We start from the raw sequence: 17,018 nt of genomic DNA on the forward strand, positions 1-17,018 counted from the left end.
TTCTACCCCCCTAAATTCTTCAAACGTGTCTCTGTGTACTTAATCTGCACTAGAATTTATCATTGTTTTGATCCTTTCCCTGTGTAATTCAGCTGCCCATGAAGTTTGCAGATATTTAGCTTGGGTTAAATTTGTTTCTTTCTATTGATTGTTCTACAAATGATCTCGCCCTGATTAATGATGTTTGTCCCTCTAAACCTGAAGTGGATGACAGCAGCCTTAGTTCTCTAATGCAAGCATCTATTTGCTCTTAATGTCTCATGGCATAAGGTTAAATACTTTTTCTACACTATCATTTTATCTGAGGTCACAGAACTCACTGTACACAATTTATCACCTTTTGCAATATTTCCTGCATGTTTAACATAATTTGCTCATTCACTTTTTGTCTATTTCTTCTCTACACTCTACTGTTAGTCTGATGGAATGATGGAACAATAAATAGTAAACCTTTTAAAAATTCATACAAGTTCAGGTCACACTCCTGTAGCTGGGCAATACATTTTGTCTGAAAGTCTATCTTTTCTGGTAGTCTGCAACCCTCCACAATGCCTGTACTTTCTGTTTGTAAAAGCTGTATGTGTCTTTGTTTTCGACTCCCTCCCTTGCAACTGTTCCACTAGTCTGGTTGCTGCCAAGCTTGTAATGTGTCAGGCACTGGTTGTTAATGCTAGAAAATTGTGTTTCTAAAATCAAACTTCATTTAAAAATTATTATTATTTTTTTTAATTTTTAAAACTTTTAAATTAAAAGTTAAAAATAGCCTGCTTCTTTTGTTCATGCTAAATGCTACATAATGTCTCTTCAACTATGTAAACCTGTGGACACTTTTGGTAGTCAATGGGAATCGACAGTTCTTCATTTCCTAGCCTACCGGTGCATGGGGTTACTCTCCGTTCTTGGTATGCCCTGATGCAGGGATACTGCAGTGATTTAGTGCAGGGCAGGCCAGGTTTGTATGACCTGTGGTGAGCCACATTGATGCAGACCTGGCTGTGGCAAACCTACTCACGTGTCTTTGAACCGTGCTTTCTGGTGCTCTGATTTCCATGGGGGTAAATCTGATACAGTGCAAAGTTGGATCGGTGTGTTTTTACTCACTTACCTGTTTGGCTTCCTTAGGAACCCAGAGTTTATGGGAATTGCAGCGTAGAGGGGCAGCATCATAGTTTCTCTGGAGTCAGCTCTTGTCCACTCAGGTGCCTTCCACTCCTGCTGGACCCCAGGCCTTGCTCCCCCTGCTCTTGGCAATGGGAAGACTTGCTCAATGAAGCTGCTGAAGCAGCATTGGCTCTCTGTGTTTGCGTGGTTCTGCACTGATCTGCAACACCCAATCCTCACACCTTACTTTAGATGTGAGGATACTCACAGTTTTCTGTAGAGTTGGTGCTGACATAGCAAGGGGTCAGTGTAATTGTAGAGACGTGCTTTTGTACCATGCTCCCCTCATATGCCCAGTTTGGGGACTGAAATACTGGGACCAATCTTCATTGGTCCCACCATAATAGCTCAAGCAGGACAGCAACGTTGGAGCCATCAGCCTGACCTACGAGCCCTGCCAAAGCCTCAGGGGCTTTGTGTAGCACCAGGTATGGTGTTTCTCCATCTGAAGCACAGTTAATCCACTGAATCTGGTTAAACCACCCATGGATAATTGAGATTTGAGAGTGCTTGTGTGTGCTGAAACTTTAGCATGCAATCGAGTGCTTTGGTGATTCAGGGGCAGTAACGATTACACAGGGTGCAAAACAGTGGGGAACTGGAACCAGGATTCTTGGGACTTCTGTGGGAATGTGAAGAAAACAAAGCAAGTAGCCAGCCTTAAAGTAGATTTACAGCAGCAGATGTGCTAGTCCTGCAACTCCCTTACTCAAGTTGTTAGCCTCGGAAGACCAAAAATACTAACACTACTACTGTCCTTTCCATAAACTTGTCTCTCCTTAACTTTTAAACTTTGAAACCTACCTCATTTTTATCTGTTGTGAACACAAAAATTCCTGGCTCATCGTCTATTGTTTTACTTTGCACTGGTACTCATGCCATCTCTTACCTTTGCTCATATGCCTTATCAGTAGAACAGAGATAATATCACCTGCATGCCTTCCTGATGCTGAAAGCTGATGAGTGGTAAGCTCTTTGCAACCGAAGAGTACTTAATGTTATTACAGCATTATTTTACCATAGATCTCCTAAAAGTTTTTAACTTTTCCAACTTATTTCGGAACTTGCATTTTTCCTGCATTTGCCAAATCTTGAGACTCATTCCAGGTTCAGAGCCAATGACATTATCTCTGTTAGCCAGAACTTGCTTGGAAAAGGGGATTTCTTCCATACTGGCCTGTGCTTTGTTATGGCATTGAACATTTGGAACATCTTGGCCCCTTTTCTGAGCACCGTTTCAAACACATTAGTGCCAAAGGAAGAAAAGTAATTGGCTAAAAACAAGTGATCATAGTATCTTTTTTTTTTTTTAAAAAAAAAGTCATTATGTTAATTTTCCTTGAGGGACTTCTCTTTGGATCGTTCTGTAACTTAATTAAAAAAAAAATCCTGGTTCAAGCTCTCTCACTGGCTATGGAGGGCTTGGTACTTTGCGTATAATGAGATTTTCTTTCTTTCCATTTTTTTTTCCTGTTTTTTTTTTTTTTTTTTTTTTTTCTGTACACCAGAAGGCAGTCAGTATTCTTATACATTGAAGACAAATGAGGAAAATGCAAATATTCCCTCATGTTGGAGGGATATATTTCCGGGGAGAAACCAGGCCAGGAGTGGATTTCAAACTTCTAAATCTGTTTTATGTGGTGTATAAGAGATTGCTGTCATCACCCAGATGCAGGAAATACCAGTGCTGGGCTTAAGGGGGACAAAGTAAACTCGACAATAGACTGAAAAGAAAAATAAACAATCGACCAACCATTTTTATAGCTTGTTTTTTTCTCTTGCTTTAACAGTAACATTCACCTTCATTTACCAGAGTTCTGTGAAACATCTGTATCAAGCCTTAAACTTGCTTGACCTTAGTTTAGGTTCAAAGTTCAATATATTCCATGTGCAAGATGATTTTACAAATCCATGAGAGCTCTGACTCTATGCAAACCCCTTTTCTCTGTCCCAGATTTGGCCTCCTTCTTGCTAAATAAATCCAAGGACAACTCTCTCTCTGTCTTTCTTTTTCTGAAGACTGCTGCAGGGATGCCCTTGGGGCTTGAAGGGTGTTACAGGGCTTAAGAATAAAGAGGAAAAGTTGCCTTAGAGGATGAAGTCGACCTACTGTAACAGCTTCCCCGGATGGAGTCTTTTATAACTCGAAGAATGAAATTTAAAGGGTTCATTTTGCGAAATCTTCCCAAACAGATGGCTCAGCATTTGTATAATTTTTAAATCTGTACTTCTTATCTCATTTGTAAAATCAGGACAGATCTCTAAATGGCTCCAAACAAGTAAGTCTCAGAGCTGAACAATTTCTCTCCTCCAGCTGCCAGACTGTATTTCTTCTCAGGCCTCCTGCGGGTTACTTCAAAGTTACATAACAAATATTTGCATGTATAGAGTACAAAATTTGGGATAACTGTGGAAAAGTCTTACAGAACCTGATGGCAGCCAAGCCACGAGGCTGGAAACATGAATTAAATGTTATGAATTTGTTACAAAATGTTATGAATTTTGTGTTGTCCCAACACAGGTTATATTGATAATGTTATAATTTAAATATAGTTAAAAGTAACTTCTCCCTATCCTGTAAATTAAGAGCGAAACCACACAAGCTTTCCTGCTATCTAAAGTGATGCCTTTTGCAGCTATTATCTGACGGGAAAGCTGGAGTTTGGAGAGAGAGGGGTGAGAAAACAGTCCTTGTTTTCTGCGGCTAAGAGAGCCTCTGTGCTGGACTGCCCCTGCGGCGCACCTCAGCCCACCCTGCTCGGGGTCCCGCATGGCAGCCGTTAGCCACGTGAGGAAGGCCTGCCTGTACTCAGCTGGAGGGTTGCTCTTACTTGATCAGGCAGGTCACTGTGAGCAGCACGAGGCATTCCTTTCCCCTTGGATGGCGCAGGATATTTCCTCTCGCTAATTCTAGCCAGTCCCAGGGGCTGGAAGTGCCAAGTGAACGCAAGTGTGGAGATTGGAGCCAGCCTTTTACTCCAGTGGCAGCAAAACACGATCCGGTTGCAAAAAAAAAAAAAAAGTGACGGATCTTGGACACTTTCTTAGCCTATCACTTTCTCTCTAGTCTGTGCTTTAAGAATATGAATAGCAACACTGTCATGCATTTTTATTTTTTTTCCCGGCACATTGCTGTCCAGAGATTTAAAGGCACTGTATGAACAGGCAGCTGGTTATTATCCCAACTCAGACTGCTGCGGTAAATTCAGGTATGGAGGAATGGGGTTTTCTGACCACATGCAGGCATCTATGTGGTGTGTGAGCTAATCCTCCAGGCATCTTTCAGAGACAGAAGAGAGAAAGTGGCAATTTTAGCTCACAACTCCTCTCTTCACAATAGAGATGTCTACGTCAAGTGAATTGTGCCTATTCATGTGCATATTTTTCTCCATTGATTATGGAGGGAGTTTGGGATGATTGAACGAGGTGGAGATGCTGAAGATGTTTAAAGTTAAGTTGATTATGTGCATATCACACAACGTGGGCAGATTTCTAGCTGGAAGGAACATATCCACATCAGCAGAGTTTTGTGTGTGGATTAGCTAGCCCTGGTGAAAGACATGGCTGATCAGCTCAAATGCAATGTTGAGCTGATGTTACTCGCTGATATGAGCTAGCATTGCTGCCCAGTTCTGTATGGTGCCATGTAAACAGGCATGGTATTTCATGTGGCACAGCAGAGACATACAATTAGTCAAGGCAAAATTTTTGGATGCAACAGACTTAAAAGATAATGTGATTTTTACATACCTATAGGCATGTTGTTAAATCGAAGGCCTTGCTCTCCAGAGGGCAGGAGTTTTGTTGCAAAAGTGTATAAAGCACTGGTAATTGTTCTTCTCCCTACAAGTGAAAAATGCCTTCTTGCAGGCTGGCAGAAGACAGCCTCCTGCAATGATTTTGATATCATGAGATACAGGCCTTATTTATCAACACACCTCTGGGAAACTACAAGATCTCCCCTCTTTCCCCCTCCCCACAATCAGTTCATTTTTTTGCCTTGAAGTAAATAAACATTTTGAACAACCAGGATTTATGGAAGAGGGTTCATGGAGCTGTGATAAAGCACTTCAGGCTGTAACTTACACTTGTGTCTGAGGCTTCACTTTTATTGCTTTAAAAAATTCTCATATGATCTCATTTTAGAATTGGGTACTTCAAAGGTTGTACAGTCCATGTTCCTTCGAGGCTGCCTATGCAGCCCTATAATTTTTTTCCCATGTTCTGTTCTCTCTTTTTTTTTTTTTTTTTCCCCTCCCCTTTCATCCTTATTAACTGGAAAACACCAAAGGGATTTTCACACACCAAAATGAGTAGTCTTACAATATTCTGTAAAAGTTACTGTAAAATCACAGTCCATGGTGGATATGTGTTTTCATGTTCATGCTCTATCAGCGAGTGCCTGAACTAATCTTACTACACAGGATCGTTTACCATAGATCTGTGAGCATAACTATTCTGCTAAAGCCCTCCAAAAGGGATTTGATCTAAAAGAGAAATAGTTGTTTTGCTAACTGTGATTTATCACACAATTAAAGCTTTCCATGAAAAAGTGCAAGCTACAAAGACTTTTTGAATAGGCATGAAGGAAAGAAGGTATCTTTGCCAGCATGTATGTAGCTTGATCATCTCTGCTTCCTCCCCCGTCTGCCAAATATAAGGTCAAATCCAGTAGTGGAATGGGCCTGACCCCTCTAACAGACCTTGAAACTGGGATCTTCACCACCGTGAGGTGTGACTGCCTGAGTCATGGGACTGCATTCTCTGGAAGTTGTGATGGGCTAGCTAACATTGCCCTGTCAACTCCTTCAAAATGAATTTTGTAGTCAGTTGTGTCATGTGTGTGGACAGAAAAGCTGATCTGGAATTATAAAATTTGCCAAAGACTGCACTGAGGAAGAAACCCAAATATTTCCATAATTCTACACCAAACTCCATCACACAAACACCCTCCACAAAGTGTTTTTCCCTGTGGTTTCAGTTTGTTTTCCCCGTCCTCTTTTAGCAGGAAAATAGGAGAAAAATGGAAATGAGATTGCCAGAGAAAGTCATCTAGAAAGCAGGAAGAACTTAAAAAATTAAGTACGTTCCCTAAATTTCTTTAGTGTGAAGGTCCATAATGACTGGTTAATTTATTTATTTTTCTTTTTTTTTTTTTTCTGTGGTAGCTACCTACCAAAGTGATTCATCTGACCCATTTCACAGCTAAGTTGTAAATCCATGAAGAAAAGCATAGAGTCTACTTAAAGAGCTAAGCAGTAATGCTAGAAGCAAGACAACCTGTGAATATTTCTCACAGATAATTAACTTAAAGGAAATATGCTTTCAGTGTATTTGTCTCTGCAGTTCTAAGGTTGTTACCACCTAGGTAATGCTCAGTGATTTTTTTTTTTTGGGTTAACGTCAAATAGAAAATGCAGCCTTCTATCTCAACATGTTTCTTGTTATCATGAAGTGATGCTAGGAGAGAATCTTGTATTTTTGATTGGTTCGTTAGCTCAGATGTTCTCTCATTAGTAGTTTTTTTTTTTTTTTCTGCATCTTTTCCTGTCCTCATCTACCTAAAGGAGCTAACTTCTGAGGTCTACAACACAGCCAAAACACTACCAAAAGTGTTGGTGTAGCATCAAAGTACCTCAGAGAAGGACCTAAGTTTTTTTAAGCACCATTAACAACAAATGGCAAAACTGTGTAATACATTGTATACTACAGCAAATTTTGTGCTATGAAGTAATATAAAATGCATCAAATAAAATGTTATGTGTGTGAATGGAAAATGAACAGTCAAAGATCTGAGGCTTCTTCAAGTGAGAACAAGACAGTATGTGAGAAATGAGAACATGAGGTGAGAGGAGGGAAGTGCAGCACAGGAGTCTGCTAGAGCAGGTAGGTGAAAGCCCTTAGAAGACTCACCATAGTCCCATTATTTTTTTTTTTCATGATGTTCTCCAAATGTTTTATGTTCTATAGATTTATACAAACAACGGTATTGTTTGGATGAACCAACCAAAATGTCTGTCAAACATTTTCTTTGTCCATTTTGACATATGAGAAGTTAGTGGAACCTATTTGTAATTGCAACTAACTGTCCTGAGAGAAAATCTAGCAGTAATAATATTCAAAATTGCTGCCTGGGTATTGTCCTGGGCAACTTGCTCTAGGTGTCTCTTCTTGAGCAGGGGGGTTGGACCAGATGACCTCCAGAGGTCCCTTCAAACTAAAATCATTCTGTGTTTCTGTGAAAAAGCTCTCTGTAGCACTGATAAATGTTAAAGCAGTAGTCAGTATCTGAAACTTTATAGAAATATCTCTCTCTGTGAAGAAAACCTAGCCTTTGCCTGTGTAGTTATAAAAATGTTGGGTAGTATATCAGGCAAAATTATGACAGCTAGAGTATACAGCCTTAATGGCCTTCATATTGTTAGCGTACACTTGGAAAGAAGTATCCTGCAGTAATATGGCTTTTTGAGAAGAACTACTGACTCTCCTCAGATGCCTGGTCAGAGGCAGGTGGTGCACTGCGAGGATCTGTCAAGCTCTTAGGGTGAAAGCATCTTTCCAAGAGTGCTCTGCAGTTCCAAATACTGACTCCCCAACTTACAATTACTTTATCAGAGGCAATCACTGATTTTGCTAACCAGTAAAATCTGCTTTTGCAGAAATTCTGCTATCTCAATTATACCATTATTTTCTGATGGTTATTACCTCAATAGAATAAGTACTCTGAGGCATAATTAGACCCGGTCAGATGTTAGAAGACACCCACAGCATGTTTGTTGTATTGGCAGGCAGATTGCAAGAAGGTTAGTGATTCTGTGTGCAAAGATCCTTGGGTTGACTCTTCGGGTTTTCTGTGTACTGGGTTATATTTATAGCATTAGAGGATGTAAATGCTTACATTCTGATTACTTTTGAAATGAGACTATTTTTTTCACTGTCCTGGTACAAATCTCAGTGAACTTTTCTTCCTGCAAGAGAGGACAGGGGAATTATGCATTCATATGCTTACTAGACCATCAAAAAGCTTATGTAAGAAATCCTCTTTTTAGAAACTGAGGCAACTGTATGTTGAGATAGCTTTTTTTTTTTTAAAAAAAATTCTATTTTAACTTCTCATACAAAGAATTTGTTATTCATAATTCTGCACACTAGTGGAAAATGAGATAAGTTATATTAATTAAAAATGCAAAAAAAACAGATCAGTCTATGGTGTCCAGTCCCAAAAGAATGACCTTGTAGTTATGTATTTGTAGTTTTGTGACTATAAATATGTATGTGTTTATTTCCTGGCTTTGCCACCAACTTTGCGTAACTTGGGATATATCATGTAAACTTTCATTTTCAGATGAGGCTACATATACAATATACTTAAATCTTATTGCATTTAATAAGATTTTGGACATCTCTAGGCTCTGTTTAAAAATTCTCTCTTTAAATTTGTGGTCTTTAGCTTCTTGTCTGTAATTTTGACACAGTATTACATCTTCATGTTAGAGAGAATACTGAGAGAAGAATGAACAAAATCATGTGTGTGTGTGTCTGACTTTTCCTTATTTGCTTACTTTTTAGGATAAATATTCCCTAAAGGGATATGGTTTGGAGAGGGTGTGTGCAGCATGGCTTGAAAATGAAGCCCTTTTAAAGTATTTCTGATTGGACACTTAAAAACTGGAGGCACTCAGTATCACTACTTGCTCTTGGAAACCTCAGCCAAGATTTTTTCATTTTTCCCAGAAGAGCTATGGCCAGGATGGCTGAGGCTTGAAAGCTGTGTATTTACATAAGCGCAAGTTACAAATCTGTGGTTTTGAAAGATGTTTGAATTTCACCGCTTTGCACTTGCAGCATGTTATAAGTTGCTGTGAGTTGTTCACAGATTGTGAATGTACAGCCTATGGAGAATTACTTCTTACTTTGCCTCCTTCTTTTTAGGAGAGTAATAATTTTTTCACGTGTGCTGGTTTTTAATATTCTTGTTTGTAGTTATGGATTGGTCAGTGCCAGAAATCTGTGGCTAGTGACTGGCTGGGAACTTTTTCATCTTGATATACTGCCTCCTTAATGGAGACAATAATCCACGGGCCAGAAAGACTGCATTTTTAATGCAATGTGGCAGTCTTTTCTGAGATGATTTCTGGAGAGTTTTGCACTGCTGGGACATACTTGCAGTCTTTTAGGAGGGAGAGAAATGTTCCTTTTCACACTCACACCTACCCCATGGGTTTGCATGTGCACACACAGACACACACACACACCACACACTCATTCCTGCAGTGCAGCGCTCTCCTCAGTACCTACAAGCAGATCTCTCTGGAGATCTGAGCAGATCAAGCAGATCTCTCTGCTCAACTGGTCACCTCCCTGCACAATGATCTCCTTGCCTGTCTTGGGGCTTCTCTCAGATGCTGATGTTTGAGCTGCTGTTCAGGGGTGCGGAGAGAGGCAGGTTGTTCCTCTCTCACATGCAGCAGATGTATTTGCAGGGCACAGCTGGTGTCACGGGCTGGAGGAACAAGCGCTGCCGGCCCTCGCAAATACCTCTGGGTGCTCTCCCTTTCGCCTGGGTGGTGGGGAAGGTCGGGATCACAGCTTCTGTGCTCAAGGGAGGCAGATATCTGAGAAGAAGTCTTTGAAGATCTCTTTTGGACTGTCTTCAAAGGTAGCCCCTCTCTTGGGCCCTGTCCTCTTGCTTGACCCAAGCATTGCAGACCCTTCCAGGGTGTACACCAGAGCCAGGCCAGAGGGTTTGTGGAAGCGGTGTGTAGCACAAAACCCTGTATTTTTTCGTTTGTTTGGGATGTCTGCCAGGCAGTCCATGGGCTGTTCTGTGCTCTCTTCTGGTCAGATACCTGAATTTCCAGGGCACAGCCCTCAGGTGGGAGGAGAGCCTTGGCATGGCCAAGGACCTTGAGCTGCTGCCATGCATGGCTGGAGAGTGGGGGCAGAGGAGGGGGCTGCAGTGCCAGGCCTGCCTGCCTTGGGCATCCCTTGGTCCTCACAGCATTTGTATTTATTTATTTATTTATTTATTTATTTATTGGCTCCAGGCCTTGGTGTAGTTGCAGAGTGCTTCATAAACGGTCAAGGACGAACACAGCTGAACCCTGCAGCAGGGCCTAGTGTGTTGGTGGTATCTGCACTGGACATGCCCCGTGACTGCTGGTATATCTTCAGGTATTCCAGCACATGTAGGCTAAAAGATCTGGCCTAAAAAACAAAGGGGGTTCGGTTAAATGTTGTGAGTAGTACTTCTGGTCCTTAGTTTTGGCTGTTTTGACAGTGTGAAAGCCTCCAGAAGGGGCTGGTTGTAATGTCTAAAAGGGCCACCAGAATACAGAAGCTCTCACTTTGATATTTGCAGCTTCTCAGAGTATATATGTTTTTTTTCTAAGTTGCTGATTAATTTGAGCAAATCTTTGCTTACTCCTTATGGCCCTCTTTAAGTCCAGTTGTACTGTACTATATATTCAATACAAATAATAAGGATGAGGTGGAAACAGTTTTCTAAACTGGTCCCCAAACTCAAAAACTAGAATTTTAATTAAAATATTTTAACAGTATAATGATCCCATCTTAGTATTCCTAAAAATATGAAACTCACCTGAAGTAGGTTGCTAATCTGCTGTTAGTAGATCTTGTTATGTGATGGTGAGAAACTAAAAGTGAATAAAAGGGGTATGTGTTGGAGAGTTCCAGTAGTAGTTTTGCACATACAAAGTATAAACTGTTGCAGATCAACCTGCCCTTGATCGTTGGGGCGGAAGAGAAGAGTTTTCAGATTTTAATGTCTAAGACTTTCTTGTGCTGAGTGCTGCCTGAGGGGACGTACAAGCTGCCAGTGTTCCCAGCAGAGATTTGTTACCCTAGAGGATTTTATCTTATGCTAAGAACAGTGAATGCTGAGGCTTGATTCAGGAATTTTGGTCATTTTGAAGAGAGAGAAGTTCCCATTAAAAAAAAAAATCTTTAAAAATTGTAATTATAAAAGGGTAAAAGTTAATAATTAATGGCTTGTAGCAGAGTTATTAATGGCCTCATTTTTCTATGTAATGAAAGTAATGAAAGTCTTAAGTCGTCCTGTATGTTAGTTATAAAGCCAAAAAAGAAAAGAAAAGAAAAGAAAAAAAACAAACAACCAGAAACAAAGAAAAAGCAAGGTTGGCCCTAATTTAAAATTATGTTAAATATACAGAATTGCAAAGTTGTATCCATAAAGTGTAGAAAGTTGGTTTGCAGAGTTCTGGTTTAAGGATTATTTTATATAATAAACCAGAAGGAAAATTTGGGCTGGCAGAATTTTCAAAGCCTGTGTTAAAGCCCCTAACTGCTTCTGGTATGAAAGTCAGCTAAGCAGCCTTGTGTTGTTTCCCCCAGGATATCTTTTATGCTTTCTTTTTTTTTTCTTCCTTCCCTTTGGAAATCCAAGTGTTTATTTGCATGCAAGGTAGGTGAATTCTTTTATCTATTTGTGTATCGTAAACCAAAGCAATTAGCATACTGCAGTTACAGTACACTTAAAAAACAAAACAACCCTTCAAAACCTTCAGTCAATATTATTCCTGGAGGGAAAACTCTTAATTAAATTGTATGCAAACTATAACAATAGGCAAAATTGTTTGGTGTTTAAGAATAACTGTTGGGGGCGGGGGAAAGAGTGAAAAAAAGTAACTGTAGCACAGAGCTTTGCATGCCATTAACCCAAGGATAGAAATGAGGTCAGCCTTTGAAGGGACAGACAACATACTTATCTGCCAACATTGGAAAGTCCCAAAAGATTAGCTTATTTGCCAGATGTTACTGGGAGTTCATCATTGACACCCTCTGCTTCATGGGCTTCATTTCTCGCCGCAGTTGCACTTGCCTTTTCTGCCCTTTACAGGCTTCCTGTAGATCTTCTCCAGTGCATAACACTTGAACTTTTCCTTGAAGTGTTTTTATTATTTATTTATTTATTTATTTATTTTTTGCTTCACAGCAATAGGCATGATGAACCATCTTAACTTGTGAAGATGATCTGAAGACTCTTTGTTTTTCTTTTGTACACCCACAATAAAGCTCTTGGCATAAGAACTACCGACATGAAGCACAGCAACTTCCACAGCTCTAGGAATGATGCAGTGCTTGTGAAAAGGGTTTGCAGAAGACAGAGCAGCCACCTCACTTAATGCTATTAACCTTTGGGAGAAGAGTGAATATTGGGGCAGACTGTCTGACAAGCCATGCATTTTCTGTTTTTTCCCCCTTTTCTGTCAAATAGCTGTAGATACAATTTTGAGCAGCCTGTTCTTATGTTATTTGTAACTCATTAGGACATCGAATACTGCATTGTGTATAACCTTCAAAAATTAGCAGTGAGAGAGTAGGTGCTATTGGATCCATGGTAATAACGTCTGTAAGAGTCTGGAATGGAGTTCTCTCTGTGTATCTTCTCCTTTAAATCTTTCAAGTGTTTGCTAGTAAATATCGATTTCAGCTAATGCTGGTTTTAACTTCTGTGTGCATGTTCTATGCCCCAAGGGATTGTGTCCCAAACAGGGAGAAGCCAAAACTTGCTCATAAAGAAAGAACACAGCAAATACATTTTTTCCTTTAAAACACTAGTCGTTAGTGTTTGTCTCTTGAAGCAAGATTCCTGCCACTTGTGTTACTGCAGTCATTTTGCAGTTCCCCCACCTTCCTTTGTACAGAACAAATCGTGAGATGGACAGTGACTTAACTAAAGACAGGTATTGTCACCACTGTGGGCGACTTAACTAAGAACTCTAATGTTTGAACCTTTGAGATAGTGGGGAGTCCTTTCTTAGCAGACCATATAAAGCATCTGCTGAATGCTGCCTTTCTTTTTTTTCTTTCCCTTTACTATCCCAAGACTCACAGCAGTCTAACTTAACCTTCTAGCATGAGCACTTACGTTGAATGCCTTATGAAATATTCATTCACATCGAGATAAACATGAAATTTAGATGCTGTTTGACTACCCATAGACACTTGACATTCTCCTTTGTGTTTGGCAAGTTAAAACTATAGACATAGATGTTGGTTTTACTTAGTAGGTCTGGGTTTTTCCAGTGCTGAAAAAGCTAGCAGAAGAATTGCACGTAGGTAAAATGGAGAAGTGATACAGGTGTTCTTTCTGTCTGACAGTGTGTTCAATGTTCATTGTCAAATAGCGACTTTTCCTTTCATTGCCTGTGTTTGTGGTTGTATTGCTACAGCTTGTGTTGGTGCTGCTGCACGTTCTGTTAAGCAAACCTCTGCGTTGTCAGCAGTATTGCAGTCTGGTCACTCACGCTGTTTCAAGCTTGTAACAAGGGAGAGCAGGTATTAGGGCTGCTCTGCAAATGACATCAGTGGGGGACAGTTGCAGAGCTACAAGCCTGGAAGGCTTCCAGGGGAGGCAGTCCCTGCTTGGCCAGTTGCAGAGTGTAAAATAACCACATTATTCCTAGAAGTGTTTTTCCAGAGTTGAAGTAATAGCCATCTTTCCCTATAAAGATCTGATTTCTCCTATAGAATATTTCTGTGCTGAGATAACTTTCATGAACTGTTTTCAAAAGTGAATCCACTCTCCGCCTTTGTTTTCCTATTTCTTTTTTTTTTTTTTTGGGTCTTCTATTGCTTGTTGCTTGTGCTTAATAATCCCATGGTTATTTCTGTAAAACAGAGAGCCTAAGAAACATAGATTAATCATTTAAACTTGTGTATTTTCACTTGATATGAGTTATGACTCATCCAGTGCAGAGGACAAACAGAGCCCTTTACCAACAACTGTGCCCGCTACCAAATACTCCTGTCTTGCATGGATGGCATACAGTGCTGGACTCTCACTTTGCTGTTACATGGGAAGGCAGTAGGTCATCTGCTTTCTATTTTGAGTTTCTTTTTCAGAAGTATCCTTTTACTCCTTTCTTCTTTCCTTGGTCCTGTACCCAGTGGTCTGGAGGCCTCACTTCCATTTTCTTTCTCTATCCTGTTTCCACTGGTGGCTCCTTGTTGCCAGAACCCCTTGGGCTTCTGCTTTCCCTCATTTTTCCCCCTCCTTAGCTCTTGAGGTTTTCAAACTTCATTCTTTTTCCCTTTTGAAATTTCCTATCCTTGCCCCTTTTCTGTTTGGTTATCCTCAGTTCTACACATTCTTTCTTTCTTTCTTCCTTTAGAAGAAAGCAGCTCGGCATAAGTGGAAGATATGCAGGAGAAAGCTGTTAGATTTCCCTTGATAACAAAAACAGCTTTTTGTCATGGCCAAAGTCGGGGAGCAAAACCACTTCAGCCTCAGTTGATTTGGAGACAGATGGGTGTACCTGGGAGAGAGAGACGGGGCAAAACTCTCAGACTCCTGGGGAGTCTTCCCAGCGCTGGATCTTGTTCAGACAGGCAGTAAACAAACTGAGTGGATGTTTAACAAGAACCGAGGTGTCTGGCAAGCGTGAAACCAGAATCTTTTTGGTACTCTGTTTTCAGCTGATCCCAAGGCATGTCCCTGGCCAGCAATTGCACAGGTGGCAGGGGCTGCAGCTACCCAGGAGGCACCCCCGTGCCACACAGCCGGTGCTTGCTGCTGCCAGCCGCAGGGACAGGACCAAACGCTGCTCGCTGTAGAGGCAGTTCACACATCAACCGCTTTTTGAGAGCGCTCCACTCTGCCTGAAGATTTATGGGGCTCTCTTCTTTTAAAACAAATGAATAAAGGCCCAAGCTGAGTGTTTTTCCACATATAAATGTCATAAATGTAATCACAAAAACTTCACTGGAGTACCAGTGAGAGCTAGAGCCCCAGCTCAAATGTGTATCACATTAAAGGCCTTCTTGGGGACTCCAGACACAAATTGCTTTCCAGCATCCAGAACCATTTGGAAATGCTTTAATCCTGAAACGGGGGGTGGTTTCTAATGGAAATGCTGACAGACCCTCTGTTGTAGCAGCCGAAGCAGGCAGGGCCGTGATAATGAGCCCTGTATGTGTGCATGTGGAAAGCATGATGCTAACTTCAGAAAACAAGCACTTCCACTGAGCGGTCCACACAGACGAAAAACACCATGCACCGTTTTAGCACAGCGATACTTAAAATCGGCTTTGCTCATGCAAGGGCATATTGGGAACAACCGTCGGCATTAACCCCGCATGTGCTACACTTCCAAAACCAACAAGTCTTAATTGCATTTGTAATAACACTGTAATTACCTGCAAATAGTGCGGCACTGAATAGCCACGACTAGCATGTTGAAATGCTGCATACGCCGATGGGGTTCTTTAATACGCACAAGTGCACCATAACCACATCTCCTCTCACTTCTTATACGCTGTGGCCGTGACCCTAAGAAACAGGTGATGCTTCATTTATTGCTCATGTCTCCGCATACCGCTGCTAATGCTAGTGACTGTGGATTTTGTACACGTCTTTGGCAATCTCAGTGACCTGGGTCACACCAGCCTGAAGAAACCTGTCTTGCAAACATGCCCAGGTGATTAATTTCAACAAACAGGTTGCTTATATGAGTGTAATTACTCACTTGTGCAAATGGCAGGATCGGTGCACTGACCTGTATTAGGCACATTGTAGTACATCTCCCCATCGGTTCTTTTTCACTGTTAATCAGAGGACTGAAAATCTTGCAACATTTAGACAGCTTGAGGTTGAAGGCTGAAATGTCACTTTTAAAAGAGGGTTAAAAAGGTCGCACAGCTGCAAATAATAATAGCCCAATGAAAATCAGACTCTTACTGCAGCCCACTTCAAGAATAACATTGAAACAGGAAACAAGCCTGCTTGATGTTTTTACCAGTAAGGCAATAAGATTACTGCTGAGTTTAAAAAGGGGGAGAGAGTCAGAAAGGAGCATGCTTTCTTGGTGTCAGTTGGTAGGACTATTTTTCTGATCCAGAAGGGACAATCATGGGGCTCTGAAAAATCTCCTTGAGGAGCATGGGGTGCTTCCCCCTGGATGCTGCTGAGAGGGGATGTAGCTTGTTGCTGTGTTCTGAGGGTGTTTTTGTTTCTTCTGTTTGCTTTTTTATTTCTTTGTTATGTTCTCGTATTCCTCACTGCGGGCTTCAGTTTTATTAATTCTAATAAAAATATTTAGTAGCATCTTATACAGAAATCAAGAAATGGAAGAATATCTTGGCTTGCTGCAGAGCTTACTTGTTTCTTTTCCATGTGACATGACTTGGAGAAATCTTTCTCTGTTTCTTTTATATTTTTGTTTATTTATTTTTCTAACTGGAATACCTTAGCTGCTCCTAAGCAGGGTGATATTTCAGAAGAGTGGCAGGCTACAACAGCGTAGCAGATTTCCTCACTTACATATTCTGCCAGTAAGGCTCTTTACGTGGTCACAATAGGGCAATAAATGCTGACAGATGTTGTTAACATCTCTATTAAAATTCAACCCCTTCTTCTGCTGCATAATGCATTCATGCCTATTGTTAATAATATCAGAACTAATGCTGACATATCAACATAAGTGCTCACTTATATTTATAGTTCTTGTATGTTGCTTTGAAGAGGCCATGAAGTTGCAGCAAATTGAGTTATTGATAAAAAGAAGTAAAAAAAACAAGGCCAAGCAATCCTTAAACTTTTCAGTCATCGTAAGTTTACCCGATATTCTTTGTGTGCATTAATTTTGGCAGTCATGTAGCACCATGGAAGGTGCATGAGTGTAACTTGAATATTTAAGACCCTGAAGGTTAATAAGCACCTTAATTTAGATGGAAAGGTTGCTGTGATTTATTTTTATTAGGTGAAGTAGAAATGTTGCCATTGGTTGCGTTATTTCCTTCGTGCATGCTGAACCACCTGCGAGCACCGTGAAAAAGGAGACCTGGGTTGTGTGGCCCTGCAACAGAAACGAGGT

The 17,018-nt window shown here is 40.7% G+C and overlaps 1 protein-coding gene and 1 long non-coding RNA gene across 11 annotated transcripts in view; one reads left to right on the top strand and one right to left on the bottom strand.

The window, feature by feature from the left end:
• Window positions 1-17,018, top strand: part of CREB5 (cAMP responsive element binding protein 5) — a 264,451-nt gene that overhangs the window by 22,265 nt on the left and 225,168 nt on the right. The window contains exons 1-2 of one of the 9 annotated variants that reach the window (XM_080580469.1): window positions 15,855-15,943; window positions 16,905-17,016. The exons of 5 other annotated variants lie outside the window; for them this stretch is intronic. The gene's annotated coding sequence lies outside the window, so the exon portion shown is untranslated. Of the gene's footprint in view, window positions 1-15,854; window positions 16,021-16,046; window positions 16,477-16,904; window positions 17,017-17,018 lie in introns of those variants that run through there. 3 more of the 9 variants (XM_080580468.1, XM_080580471.1, XM_080580470.1) reach the window with 3 other exon arrangements.
• Window positions 13,912-15,780, bottom strand: LOC308189888. 2 transcript variants are annotated; one of them, XR_013946702.1, is made up of 2 exons: window positions 15,702-15,780; window positions 13,912-15,475 (listed from the first exon to the last, which is right to left on the bottom strand). It is a non-coding gene; the product is annotated as an uncharacterized lncRNA (long non-coding RNA). The 2 variants fall into 2 exon arrangements; XR_013946703.1 differs by having other exon boundaries at window positions 13,912-15,602; window positions 15,702-15,776.

The sequence above is a fragment of the Anser brachyrhynchus genome, assembly GCF_964034855.1.
Source record: "Anser brachyrhynchus genome assembly, chromosome: 2".
Lineage (NCBI taxonomy): Eukaryota > Metazoa > Chordata > Aves > Anseriformes > Anatidae > Anser > Anser brachyrhynchus.